A 19,922-nucleotide genomic window follows, 5' to 3' on the forward strand; every position below is an offset into this window, starting at 1 on the left:
GCACAGACAATAATTAAAGGCTCCCAGAAGAGGAGAGGACTATGACGTGCAAGGGAGGGAGGGGACTGTGTTAGGGAAATTACTCTTCCTGGTGTAGTCAACTTCAAGTGCACTGCCTGTCCAAAAAAAAGTCACCACATGGATTTAGCTAAGTAAATTGGTAAGAGCCTTCCATTAGATAATAGGTCTAGGTTCAGCAATGTTATGTGCCCCAAAAAATTAGATCAGCTGCCTACCTGAATATACTGAATGACCAGGTTTTCTTCCCAGCAATGCATTTTTTTCTTCCCTGACGGCACATTGGGCATATTCCAAGATGACAATGCCAGAATTAATTGGGCTCAGATCGTGAAAGAGTGGTTCAGGGAGCATGAGACATCGTGTCACACATGGATTGGCCACCACAGAGTCCAGACCTTAACCCCATTGAGAATCTTTTGGATGTGCTGGAGAAGACTTTGCACAGTGGTCCGACTCTCCCATCATCACTACAAGATCTTGGTAAAACAATTATGCAACTCTAGAGGGAAATACATGTTGTGACACTGCATTAGCTCACTGATACTATGTCACTGTGAATGTGTGCCGTAATGAAAGCTAAAGGCGGTCCAACAACATGTTATCAATATGAGGTTTTTTTGGACAGGCACTGTAAATAAAAAAAAAATAAAAAAATAAAAAAATAACAAGTAGCCATTTAAAATTGATATTTCTGAGCTTTCAACTGCAATTTTTAAGCTGGGACAGGGTCTCTTTGAAGTGACTGTGTCATCAGAGGAGCACTTCATGTATGCATTTAATGTAGTCGATCTGTCTGTGCTTTTACCTGCAATTCTTAAAGCTGGTGACAGGGTGCCTTTGAGAGCTGAGCTATAACAAAAGAGAGGAGCTATGGTACTGAATTTTTTACCCGTGTGTGTACATTTTAGCAAGTGCTTTGAAATTTCAAAGCTATATAAAATACTTATCCTTATAGAGAAGAATACCTATGTTTTTAGTCTAAGTGGGAGGAGGATTTGGGCAGTGCCATTTCAGAGGAACAAAATCAGAAAGTTTTGCAGCTCACTCATTTCTCCTCTCTTGCTAATGCAATAGAGGAAATAAATTCTAAGTTATCAATTCATTGACTTTGGACCCCGGCAAAATTACACTCTTTACATATAGATAATTCAATACATGTTGGAGAGGTTGTAATCAAGTGGGCACACATGCTCATATGTGATTGTTCTGCCCGATAATTCGACAATACTGACGATTGGTCATATATCTAATAGAAAAAATCCATGGACCTCCAATAGAATTTGGCCCTTGGATTCTGTTTCATTGTTCGAGTGAACCAACAGGCTGTTATAAACAATCTATATGCTGCACTTGCTTAATGCGGCAAACGCTTTGATTCCCCTTTATTAGCTTAAACTTCAGCATTCTCCATTATATTGTTGGTTCCCGAGGATATTTGTCCTAAGGAAAATGTGATTTCCAATTCTAGGAGTAAACAAGAACGTTATATGAAAATATGGGCCTGTTGGATCACCTTTCAGACTATGCCGGCTTATCTAGAGGTAATGGCGAAAGATCCGTAAATGGCAACTACTGATGTTGGACAGGGTTTCCTTCTCCCCCCATTTTTTTTTTTTGGTCTTTCTTTTCCCCGGGGTTGTAAATTGAGGTTATATAAGCATATTAGGATTGTGTACATCAACTTCAAATGATGGTTCCAGGAATTTTTTGTATAATGTACCTTAGCAAATGAGGATGATCACAAACTGTTATCTTAGTAAAAGGACCATATTTCATTGAAAGGTTGTACTCATTTGATTGTGATGGTATATGTTTTATTTCTGTTCCGTTTTCTTTTATAAGGTGAAAAAGATGACAGCTCATGTGCGCAAATGCCTCTATAGAACAGGCCAGAAAGATGCTGTGGCAGGCAGGTGTGCGCAACCGGAAACACATGCAAAGATGCGCTAGCGGCAGGCGCACAGGAAGTGACGCTACAAGCATTAACGAATCGGCCTATTTAAACGTGCCTGCCCTCCTCACTATGCTGATGGTCTTTCAGCTGTGTGTTCCTGTGCCTGTTGACTTGTTGAAGACTTCCCCCTGCCTGTACCCTCTTGACTCAGATTGTTGGACTCTTCTTGATTGCTGCCTGCCTCTGACCTCGGCCTGTGTCCTGGACTTGCTTATTGCCTCACGATTCTGTACCCCGCTGCCCGGCTGGTTCTAATCCTTGGTTATCCTAGACTACGCTCCTGCTTCTCGATTTAGCTTATCTGCTCCTGGACTTTCCTTGCACCATTGCTTGATCCCACCTGTGGCACTCAAGCTCCTCGCCGTTGTCTCACACAGTGTTCCCACCTCAAGGGGGTGTAGGATGCGTGAAGTAAGAGAAGACTCCTCAGCTGTCGGTCTCTCACCAGGTACGTGACATATTTTCTGTTTTTGTAAGAAGTATACTGTGATATATTGTAAAAATGTATAAATACTTAATAAATAAAATAGCATGTGCCAAGGAGCTCAGTTAACAACAGTTTACTTTACAACAAAGGAGCTAAAGGTAAACATGTGAACATGACACAAGAGCTCCACCTGCTGGATACATAGTATATTACATAATATTGATATGAAACATTTCATATTTACATGATTAAAATTATGCAAAACCACCAAATATTTCCTCTAATGGAAGGACGTTGTACTAAGTTGAATATTTTGGTGATTTGCCTGCAGGTTTCCTAACAGTAACAACGACGCCATGCAGAAAACCAGAAAATAAATAATGTGTAATGAGAACATGTTCAGAATCTACTTAGCACCTTAAATGTACATTGAGTGATAAAGCAATCTGTAAATAAAATCAATCAAGCTTTGTCTTGTCTAGCGAGCCATGGGATGAGAGAAAACCGATGTATTTTTCACTGCTTCTTCCAGATCTGTGACCATTTAGTAAAAATACAACCTCATCTCTAAATGCATTTTCGCCAGCTGAATTCCAGAGAAAAGAAGAGAACAACAAAGAAACCGTGGGCTGCATCAAGATCTGAGATTTGATGCCGGGCTGGGGAGCAGCATAAAAGAAAATTGATACAAGTATAGAAATAATGTATTTTGGAGATCAGAAAGCAACAATTACTTTGCCGGCTATTGTGTTGTATTAAGAAATACAAACCTTGTAAGAAAATAAACCATACGCAAGGAATATTAAAGAATATATGAGGGATGAGGGTAAACTTAAGTCAGGACTGGAAATGAGGATTAATTATACTGTATACTATATGGCCAAAGGTATGTGGAAGTTCCACCAAATTACTGAGTTCAGGTGTTTCCAGTGAAGGGTCCTGTTAATGTTACAGCATACAAACACATTTTAGACAATTGTGGTCTTCCAACCTGGTGTTAATAGTTCGGGGGAGGTCCTTTACAGATGCACCATGACTGTGCCCTGTGCACAAAGCCACCTCCATAAAGACAGTTTGATGAGTTTGGTGTGGAAGAATTCAAGTGGGCTTCACATAGCCCTGACCTCAACCCTACTGAACACCTTTGGCATGTATTGTAACTAGGGATGCACCAATACCGATACTAGTATCGGTGCCGATACCGAGTATTTGGGCGAGTACTTGTACTCGCCCAAATGCTCCCGATGCCTATACCGGTACCAGAACTTCCGGTATCAGGAAGCCAGGCAGCAAGTCATTACATGCCGCCCGGCTTCCTGATTGGCCTGGAGCCGGCTTCATGCTCCCTAGTCACCAGGGAGCATGGAGCTGGATTACCGGCCAATCAGGAAGCCGGGGAGCAAGTAATGACTCACCCCCAATCTTCCTGATTGCCAGGGAAGCTGGCTTAATGCTTCTTCCTCACTTGGTGAGAAGGGAGTATGGAGCTGGCTTCCTAGCTAATCAGGAAGCGGTCAGGAAGCTGGCCAATCAGTAAGCCGGGCGGTGAATGATTACCCACGCCCCCCCCCCCCCAGCTTCCTCGTCTACTAATGACAGTGGGAGCAATGGCTGCAATGACCACGGCCGCACACTCATGGGAGGATGTACAGGTACGTTCTCCCTGAACAATGCACCAGCGGACCGGCCGTTTTAATACAGTGGCCGTTCCGTAGGTGGTTAATGCCCATAGTTTTGGAAAGGGAGGTCCAACAAGGTAACATCAGTGTGATCAGTGCGATGGTCAGGTGTTCACAATCTTTTAGCCATATAGTATATAAAGAGGACACGCACTACCTGCTCGAGGCTCCTATTATACATCCAGGCAATGTTCTAGCACACAGCTCATACCATTGCTCCTTGTTAGCAGTCTGATAAACAGTCTGGTAAAAGCTTGAAAAAGGAGAAAACTAATGCAGCCACCACATCTAAGAACTGGTAAGCTGCAATATGTTACACTTTCGGGTTTAGATACGGTTGACATTAATTTGAAAGAAAGAATTCCTATGAGGCATTAAAAAAAAAAAGAAACATCAATATTAAATGATATATACATAGAATTAAATACAATTTACTCAAACTCAATTTGTCACTTGTGTTTGATGTCACTTGCATACGGTCACTTAGTCTGTCACTTGTGTTTGATGTGATGAACCTGATTGTAGCTTTAGTCACATCCGATGCAATTATTTTATGCTCTCATGTACATACTTTGTAAACCTTAGAGGTTGCCTTTTTAGGGTGTATATAAATTAAGAGATTGCTTAGGAAGGCATATGTTGTTCAGACCTAGTTTATTAAAGCCAAACTACATTTATAAGATAAATGATAAAGCTTCTTTAATCTTCCTTTTTATTTTCCAGCAGTAAACAAGGACATACATTCCAGCTTAGGATGTCAATAAAAATCGCTGTTTGCCTTTCATCCTTTAGACGTAAACAAACAGAACAAACGGGATCAATGTGGAAAGAAGTGAACATTAATAACTTAAGATAGAGATTGTTCACAGACTGGATGTAAGTGTTAATACAAGATTTATTGATACATAACCTGGTGAAGAGATGAACTGCTTTAAAGATCTGTTTGATGCCTTTTCTTACCTTCAGTTCTTGAATTTAGGAAAGAAAAAAGACTGACAAGAGATGGAGTATACAGCTAATGCCAGTTATGATCAAAGAGACAAAGACTGGAAATGGATTAGGGATTATCTCTCTAACTTAAACAAAGATCTAATGGTTTAAGAAAAAAAGCAGTGTGTTGTTTTACTGTAGGCAACGTGTTTGTTCAGAATAATTATATTTGTTCTGTGGCTTGGAAGCTGATTAACCATAGACAGTGGTATATAAGTTTTATAGCTACCGAAAATTGGCTTGGCTGTCCTTGCAGTTGGAGTCCTGGGGCCAGATATGGTGAGACAATAAGTATTTTATCATAAATGTATAGTATTTAAAATGATCTACTAGACATGTAAGCTGGGGAAAAATGTGGTTCAGTTCGGATATTTCGGGATTCGGGCCCGAAATCCAATTCGGTTCGGGGTTTCGGATGCGGACGAAATCTGAATTTGCGTTAAAGGAAATCTCACCGCTCCAATTCCTTAGCCACCACTTAGCCAGGTTGGGGGTGTTCAGTGCTGGCATTTGTAGCTTTATACACTTTTTCACTGATATACTGGATTTGCTGTGAATTTTAATAAAGTCTGCAGTATTGGAATTCTCTGGATAGTGCGGCCTGTTCGTATACTGCTGAATTTGCGTTAGTTTCGGATACATTTACGAACTAATATTTGTTATGACTACCACAGAAAACCATATACAGATATTAATGCTAAAGCTGAGTCTCCTAGACCCGAATAGCATTTGGGATCTGAATCTCCAAATTGCATTGGGGAACTCCCGAATGCCATTTGGGTCTGGGAGCCTCAGTTTTAGTAATATATGTATATGGCTCCCAGACCCGAATGGCATTTGGGAGCTCCCAAATGCAATTTGGAAATTCAGATCCCGAATGCCATTCGGGTCTAGGAGCCTCAGCTTTAGTATTATATGTATAGACTCTATATGGCTTCCATGTTGTCGTAACAAAAATGTGTATTTAGACCCATTCAGATGAATTAAACCGAAAAACACATCTGATTGGCCAGAAAAGTCACATGTCCAATTCAGTTTAGTTTTTAAATGAAATTCAGACCGGATCTGAAATACGGAAAAAGGAATTTGGAATCGGACACATTCGGATGCATTGGGATTCAGAAATGTCCAAATTTCAGAAAATTCGTACAAATTTTGATTCGGAATGAAAGAAATCGCACATGTCTATTGTCTACTGATAGCAAGTCCAAAAAAGTTAGAAGTCATACTTGCCTTACCACCATTGTGGGCTCATGACGTCCAGGTGAGAGGAACATTCCTGGGGAATACAGAGCGGCCCAAATCTTGCAAGAAGATGCTTTTGCAATGGACTGGAATGGCCATGACATATGTATGAATTGTCACTGGCTTCAGTCATCATTTTATATTTTTTAATGTTATAGTGGACCTTTCAGTAAATTTTTATTTCTATCAGGGTTATTCACAAAAGGGTGAAGAGTTTGGAGAAGGCAGGAGAAGTGAACAATCTAGGACAAAATAGCTGATTTGGAAAGATTCTCCAATTCAGCTCACTTTCCAGTTCAGCTATGTTGTCCTAGATTGCTCACTTCTGCCTTCTCCAAACTCTTCACCCTTTCGTGAATAACCCTGTATTAAATGAATACAATCGTGACATGTCACCATATACCCCAACAGTATATATGTTCCAAAAAAGGTACACCTCTTATCTTCAAAAAAACATCTTTGGGCTTCAGTTTGCTCCATTGTGCTCCTAACTGAATATAACATTTAAGCCTTGAAGAAGGGGGAGATCCCCAAAACGTGTTGGCTGTTTTATGAATTCTTGTTATAAAATAACATCCAGGGGTGTCCCCATGATGAGGCGGCCGGAGGCGCTAGCCTCAGGTGGCATATCATTGGGGGGTGGCAGGTGTGAGGGGCAGAGGGCAACACGGTCGTCTAACAGCAGCCTCCCTCCAGGCTCACAACTTGCCCGCCTGCCACCTCTTGACAGCTGAAAGTTCGGCCCTAAACCACCACTCCCCTTTCTCCTGGCCACCTCAAGTGGCAAATATGGTAGAGATGGCTCTGATAACGTCAGTAGTACATGTTTTTGGAATCTTAGGCCTTTGGTCTAGTGCTCCCAGACCATTTACAGCAATAAAATAGCTGACAAAGCTGCTAATCCTTCCCTACTCGATTCAGAACTAAAACCCAAAATGTTTAGTTTTAAGTCAGTTGAAGTGGAAGTAAAATGCAATTGATTATTTGGAAATTTCCATTACAATATTGACGCAATTATTTCATCAAATACGCATGTACGCAAGTACAGTTCATTCAAATTTCTATTACGAATAATGCATTCTGCGATCTCAAATAGTGCACGCATATACGCGCGTATATGCGTATATATTCGCGCATATACGCGTGTACATACTCACACGTACGCGTATATACGCAATATACAATTTTGCTCTTGCGTTGTGTGTGAATGAGGCCTACAAGTGAGCCTCGGCTGAGTTGAAGAATAATCTCCTTCTGCTGGAAGGGAATTAGATTTTTTTTGGCACACAATGGAGTCATGTCAGGCCAGAAAGCAATATTGTATCTCGACCAGTTCTTATTCAGCAGGAACAGCATTATAAAAAGCATTGCTTTGGGATATATTGATTCAAAAAGTAATCTTACTGAATAAAGTCATCACATTGGTTTTGCCGTTATTTCATAGGACCAAGTCAGGGCTTATAGTACATCTTACAAAAGAGTTTTTTTCCCCCCTTTCAGTGACATCTACCAATGCTCACCTACCGTATCATATAATATTATTTGCATTCAGCTTCTTTTGCTATTTTATAGCAAATTTGCATTCCAATTGTGTTGTAATATTTTCCAGTGTATTTCAGCTTTATACGGCCCACTGATTAGTGCATACATTTACCTACAATGTATTACAATGTTATTTTTTGGTCAGCAATGACTGTAAGTAAAATATTCATTGCAAACGTTTGTGGACTGTCTGCTTACTTTTTAAAGTGGACCTGTGCTTTGCCCATTTTAAAAGCTGATCCCCAGTGCTCTGCTTAGTGTTGAAGAGAAGTTCCCGGTACTTCCAAGTATGAGAGGGGAATGTCACTCACTCTTCCTAACCCCATGCAACACCTCTAGTGCTTGTCTGCTCAGAGACCAGTACTGTTACATGGGGGCAGAGAGAGAGAGTCAGCTCTGTGCTAGCTCAGACTAGGAAAGACTTGACTTGGAGCTCACACAGGGCCTCTTCTTCCTTCCAGGGGTGAATACAGCAGTGGGAGGAGTGCATATTCAAAGCAACAGGTTGAATTTAGGTAAAGTTTGCTGACATATATTTCTGGAACCTGCCAAAAAGATGCTAACATGTTTTAGAATGTATATGAAACCCAAAGGGACTCCAGACACGTTGTGATAATTAAGGTGGTGATGTGCCAGGCCCCTTTATCCTACATGTAATGCTTTAGATTAGGGATGAGCAAACCAGTTTTCCTGAACCAATGTCTTTTAAAATTGGATCTCGAAAAGGATTTTAAACCCTTTGGTAGTGAGAGAAATACCTATGTATGGCTCTTAACTGTACATATAGTTTATCACCTCGAATATAGTCTTAAAACCCAATTCCAGGCTCCCCCTTAAGCCCCAAGTGTTCCCTCTGCCCCCCTTGAACTCCCCCCAACACTGCTATGTTTTATAATTTTGTTATTTTTTTTTATACTTGATTTTCCCAGATGTATGCAGAATGTTAGTATGTGTGTGGTCCTGCTCCTCTAAGAATTTTCTTCTGGGGGGCAGTCTTGATGAGATCAGTGCCACTCTCTGCACCATTGTGAGTGCTGCCCTCCATGATGATGCTCCCAAGGGGAAAGTCCATGATGCCCTACACTCACAAGATATCCTCATCTATCTATCTATCTATCTATCTATCTATCTATCTATCTATCTATCTATCTATCTATCTATCTATCTATCTATCTATCTATCATAAGACATGGGCTGGTAGGATTGTGGATGGTCTATACTGTATGTGTAAGGTTTCTCACCTACTAATGGTGAGCTTCTTCAGGATTTGTGACTGATATGGAGAAATCAAACATTTTGTTTCTTCAGAATTTGAATAAGTCCTGTTCTTGATCCTGAAGCCCAGAGCCTTTGTAGAGCTTTGGGTTGGATAAAGCCTCCATAAAGCCTTCATTCCTAAGTTCACATTCAACTGGTAACCAGAACTCATTATTAGTCTCAGCTCTCCATAGGCCTTTATATATGTAAACTGACTAATAATCAGGGCTCTTTGTCATACCCTCTCTGCTGTGGGAGCCTGCTGCTGGGTGAAAAGGCTGAGTGTTAACAGAGCACTATAAAAGGTGAAAGAACTGCCTGTTTGTTTTGAGGATTTAATTGGGGGTACCCTTTTAGTCAGGAACTAACATGAATTTAGTTAGTGGCTTGGATGGGCAAATGTTTTGTTTGGCTTAGGCTATGAACTTGCTGTCCATCCTGAACTTTGTTTGCTGTCTTGCTGAATAAAAGTGCAGGACAAACCTGCTTGGACTGTTCCTGGGTATCCCTGTCTCGTGGATGGTTTACTGCTGGCAATATCTATCTATTTATCTCCCAAATTAGCCATCCATATCTCTTTATGTGCTGTTTAGTCCTAACCCCCAGGATACTATGTTATGAAAATAAACACATAAACATTAATGCAGACGCTTTTGTTCCAATAATAATGGCAGAAACCGACCTAAGCGGAGACACAATTATTCTAATTGCATTAATCGCCTGAGAAAACCTGACAAAAAAGAACGGTCTGCAGTAGCAGGCTTTTTGATGCGATGGTGTTGGCAAGGTGAAATGGAATGGCTACAATTGTTAGAGAATGTACAAAAGATCAATTGAGATAATTGATCAGATTTCAGACGTTGTTGTAAGTCTGTGGCATTGAGGAGGAAAAAACATCTGCTGCTCAGGCATGGGGAAATACATTTATCTGTTTTGGAATTGATCTTAGAGGAAAGCAAAACTCTCCACCACCAGTATGGATTGGAGCACAAATCATATTTGTATTAACTTAATCAGCAGGAAGGGGAAAAGACTTGATTTCTAAATGAAGTGCCCATTACATGCTCCTTGACTTCATCTAGTGTAGGTAATGTCGTGCAAACTGTATTCGCCCAGAACATTTATACATCAGCCCCTAAGAGTAACTAAATGTCAGCACATCGTAGTTCTGTACGTGGAAGTGACATCTTTCTACCCTTACCTGAGAGTTATATGCATATTGGCTGTGAATCATCTGAGGATTTTTTTTGCACAATCACCATTGTTTGCTTTTGTTTTTTCCTTGGGGCTTTTTTCTGTCTATATTGCTTTTTTGTCTTTGTGTAGATATTTTCTATGCCTCATTTGTTTGAAGGCTCATATATGTGACTCATTTATATATGTTTCAATTTATTAGATATGTATGATTATTAGCTCGGCACAATATTGTTTGTCACATTTTCCAGATATTTAGTTATATCCTTAGTGCTTGGTAGCTCTTATTTCCACATTACACTTACTGGCGCTGATCACCTTTATTGTTTATTTTTACATCTTTCTACCCCTTTCCTGTGTACCAGAGGTACACACACATGTGTTTTTCATATAATAAGTCATCACTAATAATTGGGGCTTTAGTGGCCTGAAAGACAAGCAAATTGTTAAATCTGTAAATTTTTTTATTCCCCTGGAAAATAAGTGTTGCTAAAACCATCACCCCATTTACAAGCAGGTAATAATATTAACCATAATAATAAGTGACAAAAACGAAACAAACAAAAAGGCCAAATCCTTCTACTGCAAAGTGCTCTGATCACAAAGTCCCCAGATCTGCGTGGGTTAATAGCAAATTTTACTTTTCTGCCTTGAGGACATCAATTATAATTACAATAATCATTATAATTTCCCCATGAACAATTAGAGAGTCTTAATGCTGCCTCGTTTCCCGGCAAAGGTCAGACCTCCTCATCCTTTTAACTTTTGCACCTCTTATGAGTGCAGTTCCAGGTAATGTGACGTTTCTTTCAAGGAGGCATTTTACTACAGTGAACAAAATGTTATAAAACAAAACAGCAGCAAGGCTTATAAAACTTTAAGAGAGGAACTCTGGGTAACTGTTAGGGAACTGAGAAACCAGACAGAAACTAAAGTGCAGGTTAAAAATAAAAGGAGTTTATTGAGAAAAAACAATAAACAAAAAGGGCAATAAAACAATGGAGGAAGTCTAGGACGAAGTCAATGCCAAGTCAGAAGCCAAAGCAGGTAGTCAGCCAAACCAGATCAGGGAACTGTAAGAGTCCAGGGCTTACTGCACATGCCCAAATACGCATCAGTGCGCCAACCCGCGCATGCGCAGAAGACCTGATGGAAAAAGGCAGGAAAATGCCCAGGAGGCACACAGGAAGTGACCTCAACCTGATGGAAAAAGGCAGGAAAATGCCCAGGAGGCGCACAGGAAGTGACCTCAACCTGATGGAAAAAGGCGGGAAAATGCCCAGGAGGCGCACAGAATTGACCTCGGATTTGTACCTTGACCATTCTACTTCTTTGCCCCTTTTGTACTCAGCTGCCAGATTGGAACCGACCCTGGCTTGGATCTCGACCATTCTTCTGATTAACCCTTGTGTACTTCGTTGCCAGAGTGGACCTGACCTCGGCTCGGATCTCGGACTAAGGCTTGCACGGTGCTCCGCACCCCTGGCACCCGTGCCACTCGGTGTCCACCAAGTCTCTGTCTCCCTCTCCAGAGACTTCAAGGACCCGAGGTGCAAGTGAGGCCTCCCCACTACTTCGGGCTCACCTGAGGTACATGGCTCCCGTGACAGGAACATTGAGAGCAGGATGAATGGAAGCAATAGCCAGAGACAGGAACAAGGAGGTCAGTCAGCCAGAGCCAGGGTCATACATGGAGAACAGAAACAACAGCAGAGAAATTGGCAGATCAGACTACACACAAGGGCAGAGACTAAATGGACCAGCTGATGGTTAAATAGTGAACTGGTGTTGCATCATCACTCTGAGACAGGAATTTGTGTGAGGGTTTGTCAGTAGTTGCAGAATGATGATGTTTACGGCTTTGGTCATAAGAGGGCACCAAAGCGGAATGGACAGTGTCAGACAGACTGCACACAAGGCATGCTTAAGCTTTACTGGAGGATGAAGGGTAAGAAACCCTGAGAGCAGCATTGTTTTCTATCCTGAATTTGTTGCTAAAGTTTATGCAGTCATTTATGGTTACATTGAAATGAGAAGAATATTGAGATGATAACTACTTTTACATCCAGGACCACCTTCTACTTGACTTTTCCATATACTTTAAGAGGAACTCCCTAGATAAAACTCAGTTCCTTCCATCTAATGGATGTAAAAGAAAAACATACTTACTAGACATGTGCACTGCCAAGAAATTAGTTTAGTTTCGTTTCGTTTTAAATTCGGATTTGTGTTATTTAGTTTTTCGGGATTCGGGTGTGAAAGTCAATTCGGATTCGGACAAAATTCGGTAGCGGTAGTTCGAACGTTCGTTTCGTTTTCGGTTCTTATTCGTTTCGTTCGTTCGTTTGCAGCAAAGTGACATTTGAGGGGGGAAAAAATATTTTTCTCCTTCTCTAATGTCACTTTGCTCCAACGAACGAAACGAATAAGAACCGAAAACGTAACGAACGTTCGAACTACCGCTACCGAATTTCGGAAATGGAAATTCGGATTCGTTTGCATTTGTTATGTCTGTAATTCGGAATTCGGATACATCCGAATTTCCGAAAATTCGTCCGAATTTCGATTCGGAACAAAACGAATCGCACATGTCTAATACTTACTAATCCTTGGAGTCCAGCGAAGGTCACCTTGTGCAGCTCTGCTCCCTCCCCACCCTCTTGAGACTACTTCTTCACCAAAATGACCTGGTATGCCCGCTTGTACGTAAACATGCTGCAGGACTCTGCTAGATATTTTGGACCTAGCAGGGACCTGTGGGATGTTTACACACATGTGGATCCTTAGAAGGTTCCGTCCTGAGAATGCTTGTTCTGACTGGATACATTTCTACATAATATTCATATGTAAATGTCTGCATCCAATACCAAATTGCTTCAGCCAACATGGCATGAAGTGGCCATGATTCTCTAGTGTTTGCAGGCCACTCATGCGGACAATACAGAAAATTCTGAAAGGCATTGTGGAGTTTAGCTTCATGCTAGGAGCGTATCAAGCTTTATTATGTCAAATTATTAACTAATGGCTTGTTGAACATAATTTAGCCACTTCTCTGTCACCATTTTCTGCAGAGTTAACAGTTTCCTCCGAATCACGACATTCATTAACCACTATAGAATGTACATAAATTATAAAACTTGGAATGGCCACTTCAAGATTAATGCCAGCTATTGCTATTTGTCTGGAGATAGGCCAGAGATCATATAAATGAATGCAATGAAAACAACAGCTTTATCAATTGATCAAATATTAATGGATTTGTTTTTAGGCCCCGTTCACATTGAGCGATTTATCGCGCGATTTTTGTAGCGATATCGCTCATATTTCCGCACTATATCGCTCTATGTAGCTTCACCAATACATTTCAATGAAGCTGTTCACATCTCGTCGCTCAATGTCGCTCAATATCGCTCAATATCGCTTGTAGCTCGTCGCTGGTAGCTTGTCGCTTCTACATGACCCTTTTTTAGAGCGATTTTGAGCGATATTGCTCCTGATTGCATACAGCCCAATAGGAAGATGTCGCGCGACACGTCGCTCAATGTCGCTCAATGTCGCTCGTCGCTCAATGTCGCTCAAAGTCGCGCGATTTGCATGTCGCTCAGTGTGAATGGGGTTAGGGATCTGAGAGCTTGCTTTTTTTTAAGTTTGTTTATTTAAAGAAACATTTACGGGTATGTTTACTGATGTTTCACGGGGTAATTAACCCACTGAATGATTAATAGATATTAGTCCAAGTGAGATATGATGGGATTCACCCTACATTCCACAGTTACATTCACCCTATTTACAGTAAGATAATTCTGCATCAGGCGAATGCAGCTGCTGGAGAACAGCCACTGAATTCCAAATGTACAGCATCAGTGAAGATTCTGCTCCATCTGCTGGTATTAGCTATCCAAGGTGCTGAAACTGTTTGTAAGCTCAGTTTCAGCATCCATGGAGTGCTTTTTTGCAGCAGAATGTCACTCCTATATATCCCTACAGCATGGGAGCTAGCATGCGCACTCTCTCCTATGTGGATACCAGCCAACATGCCCTTTGGCTTTGGGGGTTACATTGAAAGAGGGTCCCCTTCCCAAAACACTGATGATAAAGAGCATAGGTTTCTTCATCACTCCCAGTTCACAGGAAGGGGGGCCAGCAACGGGGAGGTTATGTACCACCTAAATGCCTTCCAGTTCGGGGATAAGTAGGTGGCTTCCACTTACCTGGTAAATTGGTTTTGAAAGGTCCCTTAGAACCCCAGGCAGTTTACCGGTGCCTGCAGGTATAAAGAAATAAACACACAGACACAGTTTTAAAATATTTTCTTCTACTATGTTAGCAAACATTTGCCTTTCTTGGTCCAAGCATTGCCTGAAGATGGCCTGTGTGATCCATTCGGTGTTGACATTTGAGGGGAAGGAGGGGAGTAGTTCCCTTTCCTTTCTGCTCAAATACCATTTGAGCACTTATGTATTTTCCACACTGGGCATGGCTTTATGTGCCCAGAGAACTCTGGGGATAGAGATCCTTGTGATTTAAGTACCCATATTTGGACTTGGTGTTACAAGATTAGGGAAATTACTTCAATAATAAGTGAACATATTTGCTTAAAAAAAGAACTCCAGGATTTTATAAAACGTACCCTTGCAGTAGGGCTTACCCCACACTGTAAGGTTTAAGTGCTGGTCTAAGGGTGCAAATAAAGAAGGCACACTCACCGGATCCTTGGTCCTGTGGCAGTCAGTGCTCACTTCTCTCCCCCTCCACTCCACTTGTGGTCGTTCTGCATCATTTCCAATGCAAGTTAATGGACCTGCATTTAACGGGACCAGGCTAACGGCTAGGCAGGACAGAGAATCAGGTCAGTATATCTTCTTTATTTGAGCCCCCTAGACCAAAACATACAGTGCAAGGGTTAGTTTTCCTGGAGTTCCTTTTTAACTCCGTTTAAAAAATAAGTGCCCTTTCAAACAAATATTTTTGACTTCCTTCCCTAAACTAAACAATCCCAGGTTGCCTCCCCAGATCTATACTTACCAAGATCTGAGGGCCACTGCTCTATTGTTTATTGACATCCAGCACTGCAAGTCTCCATCTCCTTGTCACATTTGCATGACAGACAGCCACATAGAAGTTTATGGGGCTGTAATGTGCAGGTGCAGCCAGTAAGTACGGATCTGAGGAGGTGGAGGGTGGGACTGTTTAGGTCAGGGGTGGGAGGCAAAAAATATAAGTGCACTTGTTTTAAAGCGCATTTATCCTTTAAGGAGAGTATTTATAAAAATGGGAATAATGTTTCTTGTTTGCCCACATCTTCTAGTTTATAATGAAAAAAGGAAAATATTCTTAGTTGTCATGGGGATGTGACGTGGAGGTGCACATGATCATGATGTGTGAGGTTTATCTTTCCAAAAAAACAAAAATGAACAAATATGCTCAAGGTGATTATATTGGAAAGTGTGTTTTGAGCACTGAGGGATCAAACGGTAACTGTCCAAAATGCAACAGTTCATGAGGTTTAAAGTGAGCCATTTTTATTTATTTATTATGGGTATTATTTATATAGCACCGACATTGTACACAGAGCTTTACAAATTCATATAAGTCCCTGTCCTCAAGGAGCTTACAATCTAAGGTCCCCATCTCACATGCATACATATGGGGGCCAATTTAGACAGGAGCCATTTAACCTACCAGCATGTCTGTGTAGTGTGGGAGGAAACCCACACATGCACAGGGAGGACATGCAAACTCCTTGCATATAGTGTCCTGACATGGCATAAGAGATGAGCCAATCAGTAAAAGCTCCCAGGAACTAAGCTGAAGAAAAACATGGAGGTTTTACAGGGGGGTGGCCTAAACTCAGGGGGTTGTGTTACTTAAATGGCAACTTTGCTAGAAGAAGAAAGCTGCACACTGCTATTCATCAGAACAAAACTTGAATCCATCATGCTTGCAGCCTCCAGCATGACGGGACTCGCCATCCACCTTTATTGCATTTGACCTGTATAGACTTAGTCATGGGCATTATGGATTAAAGTTTTGTACTGGTGAATAGTTGTGGAGCATGGATGGCCCCTGGGAAGCACCTGCACACACCAGGGTGTCCTGAACTGGTGTTGGACAGAGCAGTGAAGTCTTATTTCTGCTTACATACAAAAAATAACTTATGCTGCTGCTCCTTTACAGTCCAGTCAGCAGACTTCAGGAGAAGAGGTGACTAAAAAGGCAGAACTTTAGCAGCCAGTGAAGCAAAGGGAAATTACCCCAATGGGACAGCAAAAAAAAATAAAATGACAGGGGTCCTAAAACTTAACCTCATGAAAAATACAGACTGACCATTGAAGGGTTCTTTCTATGATTAACAGATACAGCCCTATACCTTATCCTTTGCTGGAAGCTTGTGTTCTTCTCTGCTCTCTGGTGCTCTAGGTTGTGAGCTTCCCTCAGCTCAGGGGCATCCCTACAATTTTTGTTGCCTGAGCAGGGGGGCATGCCTCTATCCGATGTCCCACCCAGATCACTGATGTCACTGGTTGCCAGTAGCTGGGCATATGCCAGCCAGAGTGTCCCGCTCAGCTCCTGGCAACCAGTGATGTCAGTGTGCTGGGTGGGATGCAGGCCAGAGTGTCACTAGTTTCTAAGAGCTCTTAGCAACCTGGGACGCTCTGGCCGGGAAAGTGGAGGCAAAACCCTCAGACTGCTTGTTATAGGGATGGCCCTGCCACAGGTTACAATGCAGGACTGTTGGTCCTGCCTCTTGAATTGTACAGTATGATGTTAGAGTGCCTGTGACTGGCAGAGCGACAAAGAGAAGTGTCTTTGGGGGGTCAGTTTTGTAGCCAAGAGGAAGCCTGCAGAGGCAGACCCACTGCAGAGTGTAGATTTTCCATTTTCTACCCTATCCAATACAGAAAAAAAAGTTTTTGGCTTTGCCTATTAATGGGTGAAAGCACATCTGAAATAGTATGAGTTGATGAGTATAAGGAAATGCACACAGGTATCTGCTGAATGTTTAGCATTCTCCTGATTCTAGCGCAGCTCAGTGGTGGCTTCTACATGGATGCTCTGGAATGCAGTTCTGTGCAATTATATAACATTTGTTCTATTGACTTGAATTAAGCTGTGTGTAGAAACACCCCAGTGCATTGCAGAAACACTGCTGGTACACTTCATTGTATGCAGAGCATCACAGCAGCTCTTCTTGAGCTACGCACAGAGGAATCCTGAACACTTCACACATTCCTGTTTACACAAAGTCCCTAAATAAGCTGCTGCTTAAAATGTAGAAGTCATTTGATCTTGAAGAGGCACAGAACTATGATCACAATAAACAAACAGTAGCTGTTAATAATATCTCCTCACAATACAATATAATTACAAAGCAGCAGTGCTGGAGCTTCTGTCTGCTCCATATATGTTGTGCACTTTTTGTGTAGGGGTGTATTCTGGAGATTCCATAGATGCAATAGAGATGGTATACTTCCAGGTGCTACTTTGCCCTCAATGGCCCTGAAGTCTTTTGAGGCTTTAAAGCTCACTTCCGCTTTCACTGCAATACTTATCTTATTTCTGGCACTGTTACCAGTTTGCAATGCAGCACCAGTTCTATTTCAGGTTGAATGGTACCCAGTGTTATTGAAATTAATTAATGTCAGCTCAGGGTATCAAGGACTTGTCCCCTGGGGGCATGTCATGCTGCCCTGGACTCACATTACACAGTTCCATTATCTGCAGTGTTCAGGATCCACCTACTGCGTATGGAATAAGAGGGAAAACAGGACCTGTGTCGTGATGTGACTGGGCAGAGGAGAACAAGCTGGGAAAGGGTATGCATGAAAATTGTTGGAGGGAGGAGAGTGGGGATGGAGAGTGTGGGTAAAGGGTGCCCAGTCAGGAGTTGGACAAATATAGGCTTGAATGAGAGTAATCTGACATCACAATTACCTCATACTGTATATTACTATAACAGTTGAGAAAAGGAACCTTCCCAGATCAATACTAGGTACATATCTGGGGAGCAACTCAAATATCCCAGTCATCTAACTGTAGCTAGTGGTGGAAAACATAGGAAAGAAACACCTTAGTTAGCTTCTGAGAATATGCAGCACTACTAGGATACAGAGGGCAGGGGTCAGCCCTGCCTATCCTTTAAAATAATCAACTATCAACCTACTGGCTGGAATTTAAAGCAGAAAGAAGATGGTGGAACTCAGGTTTGTGAGCCTGGGTCTATATCAAAAACATAGTTCTCACTTTTACCACCGAACCTCATAGGTGGGAAGGAGCCCAGTGTTCAGGTTCATTTCAAAAAACCTAGTTGTCAGGTCAGGTTGAGTATGTTTCTTGATGATTCAGAAGCTCTGACACAAGTCTGCATTATATTGCATGCCTCCCAACGTTCTTAGTTGGGAAAGAGCGATAACCTTTAGAACAAAGTGTGTAGCCTAAGGACAAACCCTGGCCATGCCTCCAGTTGCATGGGTTATGACGAATAAAAAAGCAAAAAATGATTGACTAAACCCAAAACTTTTGGTTGTTAAGTATTGCATTTATTTTTGAGGTCTATACATCTGTCCAAAAAGAAGGACAACTCAAGAGGAAAGAGATGCAGGGAAATGTATCTCCAAAACTGGGACAGTCCCTCCAAATGAGGGACAATTAGGATGTCGAAGAAGAGAGTTTACTCTGACAATAGGGTAGTTTGGGTATAGTTCACTAGTTCTGCTATCTGAACCTGCACTAAATGACAAAATTCTTGTGTTCTACGTTCTTTCTTGAAAATATTGTAAGTAAAATGTTTAGGAACATAACCCTTTGTTGAATATCAGTAACATTGCAGAGCTGCAAAACTTTAAGATTCAGCTTATTCATGCTTTAAAAAAATAAAAATAAATAAAGATTCAGCTTGGTTGCCTACAGTCACAGTTGAATGCACAGGGCTTATTAAGTATACTGTAACAACCCTATGTTGGGTGGTGTTTGGTGGTAGAGGGATAGGGTTTTCAGTTCATGTTGGCTTAATCAGTTTTGAATGAACTGGACTTTATTTTTAACCTGCACTAGGATAAATGTAGGTTGATGTGGGAAAGACAGACACTTGATTTGTTCAACTCTTCATCCTGGACTGAAAGTCATGAGAGTGCTATTCAATGCAGTATTACTCAGAGCCCAGGCTACATCATAACATACCCCCATGGGTGTATCCATGACAGCCTGGGCTCACAGGAAGTGGTTTATGGTGCCGGCTGTCAATCAACCAAAAACACTAGTGATATATAGTGATATATAGTGGGAAAAGAGGAATTACTGGCAGAGGAGCGCTGGATTGAAGGTCAATAGTGCAGCAAAAAGTGGCTTTTATTATATTTTCATATAGAGGCAGGGACACACTCCTTCACCTCTCCTTCACTTCTGTATCCTGGATTGTGCAGGCATGCTATGGGTAGGTGGGCATGCACCCTTTCCATCTGCTGGTAGGCAGGAGATTTGAGCTTGCGGCCATGTAGAGTTTGACCCTAACCCTACATGTTTGTAGTTTGCTGAATAGGCAAACTAAATATCCAGTTTGCCAACCCAGAAGTATCACTACCACCACTAAAAGAACAACTTCCAGCCCCCCCCC

The sequence above is a fragment of the Nanorana parkeri genome, unplaced genomic scaffold (genome assembly GCF_000935625.1).
Source record: "Nanorana parkeri isolate BGI_ZX_2015 unplaced genomic scaffold, ASM93562v1 scaffold721, whole genome shotgun sequence".
In the NCBI taxonomy this organism is placed as follows: Eukaryota; Metazoa; Chordata; class Amphibia; order Anura; family Dicroglossidae; genus Nanorana; species Nanorana parkeri.